At 32.1% G+C, this 12,376-nt stretch overlaps 1 pseudogene; it reads left to right on the top strand.

Moving 5' to 3' along the window:
• Positions 1-593: 593 nt before the first annotated feature.
• On the top strand, positions 594-10,551 carry LOC149543965 (zeatin O-glucosyltransferase-like; annotated as a pseudogene).
• The last annotated feature ends 1,825 nt before the right edge of the window (positions 10,552-12,376 follow it).

Consider the following 12,376-nt stretch of genomic DNA (forward strand, 5'->3'; position numbering starts at 1 on the left):
TGATAAGCTCTGGAATCTGTCATGCCTGACCACTACTTCGGGTTTTTCTGCAAATTAGAACTTTGTTGTGATAAGATTTCCTTCTGATGTTATGTTTGTATTTTGAAGAACTTAGTTTTATTAATGTCTTTGGAATTATGAGACTGATGCTTAACATATTTTCTGTTTAGAACTAGGTTTTTAGCAATGATTGTAATTTAGGATTTTGTGATTTGAGCTAACTTATAAATATTTGCATGTTGTTGGGTATCGATTATGTTCATTATGTGTCAACTCTTGGTAAACTGCATTTTGTTTTATGGTGTATGTTAACTTGACATTTCATAATCATTGGAATGGTAATACATTGTATGCATTTAGAACATATCTTTGTAGTTATTAACGTGTGACTGATAAGGGATTTGGATTATTGCATATTTCTTTGATATAGTTTTAATTACAAAAAAAACTTATATATTTGTTTTAAAAGGGTATAACACCCTAAGTTGTAATTGGCACAAATATTTTCCATTATGTTTTAAAAGGGGGATTTTATAGTTCTTGAATAGCATAGAACCCTAAAAGGGCATCGAATGCCATGAATGTGGAAAAACATGCTCACTATTTTGAAAGCCATTTATGGCGGTGGCATGGCAACTGTTTTGTGCACGACCCTGTGTGGTATTGTATTTGAGTTGAATGCTTATTTATGAGGTTTTATGGCACTGAAGTTTTAGTCAGCCATTTCGTGATATAAGTTGGGTTGTTTGCTAGTTATGGGCTAGTTACTGGGCCGCATTGCTCTGTTGGTTTTACATTTGTGTTCTTGTTGCTAAGGTATCGGTATTTTCTAGGGTGTTGGTTGGAAGGGAAACTTTCTTTTGTGGTTAAGCTCAATGGAGATTCTCATAAGAGATTGCTTACCAGTTTGGACTTGGCTTTTTGGGTTTTGGCATCGAATTGGATTGCAAAGCACTTTTCCATCTTCAGTACTCATGTAGGGGCAATTTCTTACCCTACTCCCTTTTTCTCTATTTGCAATTGCAATGAAATTTCAATTAGCATGTTGTAAATGGTTTTTGAGTTTTATATTTTGTATCGACACTCAAGGATGGATATGTGCAGAGCATGGCATTGTGTGCAATGCTTAGCCTTGCATATACCAATCATTGAATGTGGATTTAGGGAGAAATTAAATCGGGAGTTGCTATATGCATATATTTGTTTGGGCTCTTCCCTAACCATATATTCTTTCTCCAAGTTAAACCTTGTTGGCACCTCATGCTTGCGACAGTTATTTAGTATGTGATTGTGTTATGTGTGAGTATTTGACTTTTACAGGGCCGAGTTCTATGAGAAATTATATCTCAAAGCTTATTTGTTTTCTACAACAAATAGGAAAGAGGTTCGGCCTCAGTCTTGAGTTTGTTTTAAAATTATCGACTCATAACCATAGTCGAGGGTAGAGGCATATCATTAAACAGTTAGTATGAAACCAAACAAGATTGAAATAACATGTAAATAACATAGCATCTTTATGGTTTTTGAATGTTTGAAATGTTTCATGTTTAACAGCCAATACACTATCTGAACATTGTAGTGTGGTTCGGCACCAGACACGAGCTTGCATCAGGTTGCAAGACTCGTGACTGGTGAGGGCACAGTTACTCTGTTTCTTAAAATATATAAATGTTTTAGATAAGGGTTATGTTATTGTTAATATACAGTATGTTGGAATTCTACAATTTTGGTTATTGTTTATTAAAAATAGTAAGATTGTGAGCAGTTTTTGGGATAACTAAAGGTATTAACATTGTGTTAAATAGTTAATAGGAAACTCAAATTAAGTAGGAAAAAGTTTCTCTGCGACAGCACAATTTACAATGGAAATTGAGTTTTTATTTAACTATCATTTTTTGGTAATGTTTGCAACTAAATAAGACATTATTCTATAACAAGGACATCGATAGATGCTGTTGTATCACCAAGGTCATTATGTGAACAGCTAGTGAGCATTTTATAGTTTTGGGATTTTGCATCTTTATCATTTTTGGTCAGTGATATAATGTAAGTTATATTGCATTTTTATGAGTCATATTTTAAATTGAATTCAGATATTTTATTTTAAATGCTGATAGTAGATGTAACTGGGTGGTATCTTATCATTAAACAGTGGTAAAACTTCAATAGACATTTGGATATTCAGTAACTTTGTAGATTATCTTTTGTTAAGCATTGGCTGCACTTGGATTTAGTAATACTTGATTTTACTATGGAGTGTTTTAATAAGCATTTATAGATTGTTTTGAAATAAGATGTTTGAAATAGAATCTTGTTTTATAAAGATGTATTTCTATTCTTAAATGAAATGGAAAGTCGTTTTAAAATGGATTATGATATATGTTGGTGATATGTCATTTAAAAGAAAGAATATCATATGTACATTGTATTATTATCTTGGCCAATTCGGAGTATAAGCTTAGTTTGTAATAACAGTAGGGATAAGTAGTATAGTACTACGACTGGTAAATGTAATTAAACTGCTATAGCAGTTTAGTTATATTTACGAGATCGTAATATTGTAGTATTTATTTTTGTTGTTAAAATAACCTAAGTTTACTTTCAAATTTGACAGTAGAAGATGAGAATTTTAAGAATGTAATATCATGAGAAAAATGACGTGTTATTAGTTGCATGTGCATTCTTAGCATATCTATTTGATGTGTATGTTAAGGATAGCTGTAATGAATGTATAACGAGGTGGCTGAATATTAATTTATTCTATTCAGTTAATTAATTCAGTGATAATTTTAAGATGAATTGGGAGGGTTAATTATAAATAAAAGATAATTGACCTTACCTATGACTTAAACCAATAAGCTTAAGTATGGAGAACAAGGCAGGTCTCTATTGTGTCATTTCATGAGTATTATAGAGAATCCCACTATGTGTTGTCTATGGGTTTACCATATACAGATGCAGTATCTTAGCACCATAGTGATGACACCTCAGTATATGTATTGTTCATTAACCGGTTATTCTTAGTGCGAGTTTAATTTTGCATTGTTTAGAAGATGTTACTTCTTGCATAGTAATATTAGAATTGCACTATGTTATGTGGTTAGATATCTGCATTATAGTTTTATATATATGTTTATTCTGACATGTATGCAGGTGGACTACACTTTTTAACTTAGTGTGTACTGAGCCCTCTGTGTGTTATGTTGCATGTTTGTGTAATTTTTAGGTGTTCAAGTTGAATAACTAGTGCTAAGGAAGACTGTTGAAGTTAATTCTTGAAACTGAATTTGATACTTGAAAAATTCATATGTTGAACCTAGGCATCTTTGAATGATACTATTCATCATTATTGTACTGAACTCATTATGTATAGACATCTTTATGGAAATTTATTTAGATGATATATTCTTTTATGTTGAGGTCTACGATTTGAGAATGATTCAATCATTGTACTTGTTCTTGCAATATGATGTTATAAAAAAAATAAAAATAAAATTCTTAGGTTCTTTATGTTTGTTCATGGTTTAGTTTTATCTTTGTTAGTGGATCATTACAGAATCTTTTATCAATCTCTAATGATGAACAAAAATAAGGCCAAACATATAGTTTTTAAAATTGCAAGAACACCATAAATATCAATACAAAAAAATCAACACGTCTACTAAAGATGCAATATGGACTATCAATCATTTAACTTGATAAGAAAAAATCAAGTAGAGAAGGTGAAACAATGTGGGTATTAACATAACTCAAAACTATCATATAGCTATCTACAATCAAATAAGGGTCTTGCACAAGATCTATACATTTGGCTCAAAACCTAGATAAAAACTTTGTAAATAAATCATTTTGAGTTTAAATTGACCACGCGTCTATCTAGAGTCATTATAATGAACTCTTTGATTTCTAGAAATCTATGTTATAGGTTACCTTGATAGAACTCACATAGATTCAATAACTATATATAAAAACATATCAATGTACCAATATACAATTAAAGTGTTGTACTAGATGCAAGAAACAATTATCACAATTAACTTAATATTAGACTTCTAACTTAATATTTTAAAGCAAGGACCAAACTATAGATCTTTCTTTTTGCACTTTACTCTGATGTTGTAACTATAAGCATTCTTGATAAGTAAGAGATATTTTCCACTCCTATAAACATTCTTACTTAATTGAATGTAAGTTTTGACCCTAACCCAAAACTCATAGCTATAAAGATAGATTTATATGAGATTGCAAACTCTTGTTATATTTAAACAATATGAAAGAGTCAACAAATCACAAAACAATGGTCAATCATGACTTTCAAAAAATTATTTGGTGTGCTTTTTGCTTCTATTTGGTCTAGTTGGTATGACTTTATTTATCCCATAGATTTTATAAGATTGGACTTCGGATAGAATTTGTATGAAATTTAGAAATATATAATGAACTCTTTGATTTCTAGAAATCTATCCTATAGGTTACCTTGATACAACTCACATAGATTCAATAACTATATATAAAATCATATCCATGTACCAATATATAGTTAAATTTTGTATTAGATGCAACCAACAATTACCACAATTAACTTAATTTTAGACTTCTAACTTAATGTTTTAAAGTAAGGACCAAACTATAGATCTTTTTTTTGCACTTTACTTTGATGTTGTAACTATAAGTATTCTTGATAAGTAAGAGATATTTTTCACTCCTATAAACATTCTTACTTAATTGAATGTAAGTTTTCACCCTAACCGAAAACTCATAACTATAAAAATAGATTTATATGAGATTGCAAACTCTTGTTATATTCAAACAATATGAAAGAGCCAACAAATCACAAAACAATGGTCAATCATGACTTTCAAAAAAATTATTTGGTGTGCTTTTTGCTTCTATTTGGTTTAGTTGGTATGACTTTATTTATCCCATAGATTTTCTAAGATTGGACTTCAGATAGAATTTGTATGAAATTTAGAAATATAATGGGAAGCTCTGTGTTCTAGATCCTTTATTTATTAATATTCTAGATTTCACTAGATGGTTTATTTTCAAGATGATAAGAGAGTTTGACAATATAATGCTATAATTCTCAAGCAACCCAAATTAACATACCAACCAAAATAAATTCTAGTTTTAAATCATTACGAAAGACATTGTTAAGAATAGTATATAATTATAGAATTTAGACAAGGAAGAGCACCTCCTTACAAAATAGACATCAAATCTACTTACATTTTAATGATAGATTATAAATTATGATATGGAATGTTAGTACTAAAATGTAGTTTCATAATTAAAAAACAAATAAGAAATAATCAAATAATTTATACAAATAGATTATATTTGTCATATCCTCATTTTAAGATAGAATTTCAATAATAATTAGATAATACAATGTTATTAAATAAATAATAAAGTTATATTAAACGTAATACTACAATATAAAATAAGAAAATATTAATTATTTAATCTATATTATTAATTAAAAAATATTTAGTATGATATTTTAAATAACTAAAAAATAATAAAATTTCAATGAGTAAAGAAAGAAATAAAATTAAATACAAGAGACAATATTGTAGAAAGTATATTAATTTTCTAAATAGAATGTAATAATAAATAAAATAAACACAAATAAGTAAGTAAATAAATAATATAACATAGAATAATATAAATTAACTAAATCGAATGAAAACTCATGAGATGTTTAACAAATAGACATGACTCCTTAAAATTAAGAAATAAAAGGGAGGAGAGTTTATTTTAGAGAGGAGAAAGAAAGGAGGAGAAGAGATGAGTTCAAAAAGAGAAAATGGAAGAGGAAAGTAATATGAAGAAAATAAGGAAGTGACTTTTTGAAAAAGTGTCAATGATATTGAAAGGGTGTAACCTTCGAAAATGTCATAAATATGAATAGTTGTGACGCATCAAAAATATTGTGACGATAAAGTAGTGAGACTTTTCCAAAGGATTTTAGTTATGAAGTGTTGTGACTTTTTGAAAGTATTATAACTATGAAGTGTTGTGACTTTTTAAAGGATTTGTATTATGAAAGGGTGCAACTCTTGGAAAAGAAGGAGCTAAAAAAGGTATGTTTATGAATTATATTTGTTTAATTATGTTTAGAAATTTATTTATATTAATGAACCATACTTGTGGATAATATTGTGTTAGCTCATGGGGTTAACACCATGGATATTAATGAGACTTGAAGCATGGAGCATGTGAGATATTAAGATCTCCATTATCCGCGATGGCCGAGAATCAATATGAACTTGAAGCATGGAGCATGTGAGATATTAATATCTACATTGTCTGCCATGGCCGATAATTGATGTGCCAGAATATTTTGATGTTGTCAAACATATGCATATGTCGTTGGCCTTGGATAGAGGAGTCCCATCCAATAAGAATCTCAAGGGGTGTGCTCCTAGGATGACAATGAGGTAGCTATGAGCTAAGAAGCCCAATCTAGAGACATCCTTAAGATTGGGGTTAACTAAGAGGGTAGAATAACATAGTTAGTTTTATTATTATTGTGATTCTAACATTTATTTTGCAAGTATTACTTGTCCCTAACTAACCCTATTAGTGGGGACACTACAATATTGCTAGTTAAAGAAGAAAGTAACATAATGTCATCCTTGAAATGATTAAATATGAAAGAATTATTTATCATACCAGTGGTGAGGACTCTCAAACTCTTATTGGATGCAATCTTTTTGGTACCGCCTAGTTTTTGAGTCGATGGCTCACCAAGGGAGGAGTGGTTTTGGCAAAAAATTGATATTGCAAAGTTGTACTCTTCCTAACTCATTGAAGAAGAGATAACCCAAGAAAAATTCCAACCCCTACCTATATAGGCTTTACAATGAGTACATTGTATGTAGCTGAAATGTTCTTCTCATTAGATTGATGTTGGTTTTTTATTTTATTGTGGGCTGAAATTTTTTTTGGAGACTCATTTTAGATATTGGCAATGTTCCTAAGTCCAAATGTCCTTTACCATGGAAATGCCCTATGGTGTTAGCTAACCTAGGCACCCATATGGAAGGTATTCTTTCGGAAAAAAATAGAGTGATTTTATTAGAAATAATTTTGAAAAACTTAAGGTATTACAATGGATTTGGGAATTTGGAACTTATTATATATCTAAAGTTAAAACAATAGCTAAGTGGTTTTTTTTTTTTCTTTTTTTTTTGTTGGGTGGGGGGGGGGGGGGGGAGGGAGGATGGTTCTGATTTTTGCATCCCAAATGTTATGTCTTCACCTCTAGCATCTAAATTTATTAATTTTGTCATAATTAGAAGTGGGTTTTTTGACACATGTGGATTCCAAAAGTTGGATACCTAAATTTTGGAAGGTCATTCTTGTCTCAGAGAAATGGGAAATTTAATTATGCTCCTATAAATGTTACACAAATGGTAAGAACCTACTACTATTGGAACCACTCTCTCCTCTTACACAAAACTTTAGATTAAATTAACAGAATTTAGGTGTAAGATAAGTATGAATGAAATTAATACAATAAATATCTTTAAATTTAAGGTCATAAGCTATACTCTTTTTCAAGAAAATGACCTAGAAAACTCTAAGAGTGCTAAATACTGAAAATTGTCTAAATTTGCATCAATCGTGCAAGCCCCTTCTAGATAAGAGTAGAATTTTTGACAAGATTAAAATTAAGTATTGGAAACTACATCAAAGAAGATTCAATAGCAAATTGATGCTACTAAAAAACATGAAAATCTCTATCCAAGCCAAAGATATATAAAATAGTAATAGAGCAAAGAACTTAACATATTATAGGTAGCATGCCAACCTTTATGCACATTTATTTATCACATGAAATAAAAAAATCATCGATTGCTTTTACTTTGATCCAAGAGTATGGAAACCCATGATGATTAATAACATACTCCAACTTTATTAGGTTGATTAAAGTCTAGAAATTAGAGATCTAAATGATGATCAAACTATATGGCTAGAAAGGAAAACAATACTAAAGGTAGATAAATGAAGGCGAGAAGAGAAAGGAAATGGAAACCTGGAAAGGAAAACTTTTCTAGCATTTAAATTTTGACAAAATTTCCCAAAGTTTTTCTTGTTAAGGAGCAAATAAGGGAAGGAAACCTAGCGGATTTTGCAAAATGTGAGTATTCTAATCATCAAAATGAAAATAATCAAAATGGAAATAAGAGACACTCAAAGATAACAAATCAACACAAAGCAACACAAACAATTTCACAGTCCTGGAAAATGCTATTGATCAAATAAAAATTGCTCAATAGTAAAAGGTTGTATTTATTGAGAGGATGTGAAAGCTTCTATTTCCCTAAAACTGGTGTCAACAAAATATGTTCTTGACCTACGAAAAAGATTAAAGAGTTCTAAATAGTTCCAAAGCTACTATTCAATAGTTTTGGTCATAGGAATTAATGTATAAACTCTCCAAATAACCTACACCTCAGCCCATGTAGAGAATGTCTACTCAACAAGTTTTGTTCAAAAGCTACAACAAGACATGTAATCTTGAAAAAAATGGCAGATGTCATGCTCATATATTTGAGCTAATATTGGTGCTAGATAAAGAAAGGACTATCGAAAAAAAAGCAAGAGCCAATAAGATAAAACTTGTTTACATAGATGACATCAAATTAATTTCATTTTATCTGCTACCTATAATATAAAATGTTATTATGTGAAAATAAAAACATGTTTTCCAATGAAACAGCTAATACATTGCAAACAATTGAAAAATTTAGTTCCCTACCTTTACAACAAAAACTAATAACAAAATTCTCAAAACTACACTTGAAAGTCATACAATTGTAAGTCATATAATTGTGAAATATTCATTCAAGCCAGGCAAGGAAATTTCCCAGATTGCATCCATCGAGGCCCAGGAGGAGGAGTCGGGACCAACCAGAAGTAGAGTAGCACCTCCATTCGCCATCACCACCACTCGGAGAGCCTAATAAAGATGATCCTCCTCCCTCAGTTGGCACTGCCTTGGCAGCCTGAGGTTGTTTATTCTATTTTTTTTTATGAATAGTTGTTGTTTCCAGTTGAGGCCATGTTTTTAAGTCAGGCTTCGGCCATGTGAACTCTTTTGCAGGGTGATCTTGTATCCCCCGGCCCCTTTTTTGTGAATTGTATTTTTAGTATATTTTATTTTTAAAAAAGGACTATTCATTAAAAAAAAAATCATTCAAGATAACTTTAAAACAATAACTTTGAGTGGGTATATATTCAACTACCACAATAGAAAACCCTTTACCTTAGATTTGCATATTAGAATTTTAGTTTGACAACGACATTGTACAAATGAGCCTTTTTTTTTAATGAGACGTGCCCCACCCTATTTGTTGCCAAACATATAGACTGACTGGTAAGAAGCTCCAATTTTCACTTTTTTTTCTAAATTCATTTATTGATTCTGACTGTTAAGAAGGTCTAGGGCGAAATGAATGTAATTTCATTCACTTTCTCCTCGTTGGTCAATTTAAATCAGTGTATTCCCTGGTCTGAACAGGGGACTCAAGTTTCTTCTATTGTGAACCCATGAGCTGAAATTGCTTCTAGAGAAATGGCTGGAGATGCAAGTTTTAGTTGTGCCACTTTTTGCATAGGGACGGCCACTCTTAAACATCACACACTAAGAAAGAAATTAAAATTGAAATAAGTCAACTTTCACTATTTAAAACTGTTAGTATACGAATGAAGCCTTAGTGTGTGATATTTAAGCCGTACCACTCCCAAAAGATATATCATAAACACTCAGTGCACTGGAATTCGAATTCATTCAGTAGGGTAGAGACGAATTAGTCTACGGTGGAAAACCTGTGTGGAGTTTGGGTCCTCTTCTTCCAAAGGCCTTCTTGAATCATGAAAGGCGATTGCAATTGCAAGAGGAGACAGAGTGCATGAGATGGTTAGATACAATGGCTTCGGCGTCCGTTCTCTACATTTCATTCGACAGTTTATCTTCTCTTTCGGCCACATAGATCCGAAAACTGGTCGACGGATTGGAACGCAGCGGGCAGGCTTTCTTGTGGGTGCTTAGGATTTGCGACGGGGCTCATTCCAAGACAGAAGTACAGTTTGATTCGGCTTGTAAGTTTCTGCAACAAGGGTATGAGAGGCGACTAAAGAGACACAGTTTTATTGAGAGGAATTGGGGTGCCGCAACTTGACATCCAATTTCACCAATCGACGGGTGGGTTTCTAACCCACTGCAGGTGGAATTTGATACTGGAGATCATCAGCACTAGTGTGGGCATGTTGACGTGGCTCCTGCATACCGATCAGTTTGCAAATTTGGTTCTAATAACACGAGAGTTGAAGGTAGGTGTGGAAGTGAAAGAATGGGAAAATGCAGATGAAAATGAAGAGGTGAGTGCGAAGGAGGTTGAGAAAGGAGTGAAATGATTGATGGCAAGCGAGGAGGGAATGCAAGTGAGAAAGAGGGGGAAGGCTGTTAGGGATGGAGGGTCTTCGTAGGAGCATCTGGGTTCTCTTCTCCGTCACTTTTCTCAATGCTTTTCTGATTAGCCCGCTCATACAGGAAATTTCTTGCAAGAACATTTTCATTTGGAAAAAGGGGTAAAAATTTATTCAATCAAAGTCAAATTACAGAAGGCCTCAGGCTCAAAAGAACAATGCATAAACTCAAAAACAATTAAATTTTATCATTTTCCACTAACTGCTCAAAAGTCCCAATATAATCAACAGGAAGATCAGCCCTTCCTGAAATATCCCAACCATCTCCTTTCTCCGATGCCCATTTTTCCAAGACATCAGCCACTCCATTCCATTCCCTAGGAATATGACAAAAAGAGATCCAATCCAAAAAGCTACTCAAATAAAGAATCTCTCTAACAAGAGAGGCTATTTGCCAGTTAGAATCATCCACACTCTGGTTATTTATCATATCCACCACAATCTGAGAATCTGACTCACACACCATTCTCCTCCAGCCCAGAGAGCACCCCTGCTCAATAGCTATCTTAATAGCCAAGGCCTCCATCATGTTATTGGAATGAACTCCTTTGCAAATAGAGAACATGAAAATAACATTGCCATCTATACCTCTCCCAATCCCCCCCACACCAGCCTACCCAGGGTTCCCACGGGAAGAGCCATCTGTGTTAATTTTAAGGATGTCCATCAGTGGAGGTCTCCATCTCCCCGCCCTACAAACCTTTCTCTTGAGCGACTGAGATCTCTTACCACTTGTGCATCCCAATCCTTTTTCCACCAATTCCAAATTTCTGACTATATTGTATTCACTAGGGTCCATAGGTTCAGTCTTATCACACTTGGCATAGATAATTTCTTGAAGTCTACTGAAAATCATCTGCCACAATTTAGTAACTCCCAAACTAGAGTTACAAAAAATCCTCCGATTACATTCCAGCCAAAGATTGCAAAGAATAAAAGTAGGTCCAATAGAACCAGACAAATCCTTAATTACTGCAAGCACAGTTTCATTTTGTGTTCTTTCATTATTGTACAAGATTGGATTTCCCTATCATTTGGGGGAAGCTCTCTAAACCTTAAACTATAATGTTATGTGTCATCAAGGAGGACACTTAATTTTCCTTTCAAACTTTTTCTTTATGTTTAACCTTTTAGTTTGGGATTTATCCAATACCTCATTTAAATGTCTATAATATAGATTTTGTCTTTTAGACTTGTACAATATCTATATTCATTAATTTATTTATTTGAAGTATTTTTATAAAAAAATCTATGAAACCTGAATTTAATATTAGAAAAAAAGTCCTTGTTTAATATATTTGACCACCTATTTTTCTTATTTATAAAAATTATTATATGAAATTAAAAAAGGGTAATAATTTTATACCTTGTAATCAATTTCTAATTTAATAATTAATTACAGTTTCAATATTTTTTTCTTTTTTTGGATAGATTTAAAAATAGGTTTTACAAGGACTTGAAATTCAAAGTTCAATACAAAAAGGATAAAAGAAGTTTAAAAGTCCCTAGAAACATCTATGCTAGAAATACAAAGAGACACTAAGTGTTACTAGCACCCTAAACTAGCAATCAACAAAAACTATCTAAGCCAAAACAACAAAAAAAAGGACAACACCTAAGCAAGCACTACAAGAGCTTTTGACCACTTGGATCTTAATGACCTCCTAGACTCCCTCTATGGTCTTGGAACCTGTGACAATCTTCTTCTTTTTGAGTCTTCCCTGAGTCCTTTTGCTTGGGCATTGGATGTCCTCACCCTTATCTTCTCTAGTGATATCTACTTTTAGCTCAATGCCTTCCTACTCCTGGTTTAACAACTTTTGGACCAGAGAATGAATCTTACCATCACTATCATTTATAGGCCTTTTTACCTTTC

This window comes from Cupressus sempervirens, chromosome 8, assembly GCF_028749045.1.
Source record: "Cupressus sempervirens isolate cs-2001-9-10 chromosome 8, ASM2874904v1, whole genome shotgun sequence".
In the NCBI taxonomy this organism is placed as follows: Eukaryota; Viridiplantae; Streptophyta; class Pinopsida; order Cupressales; family Cupressaceae; genus Cupressus; species Cupressus sempervirens.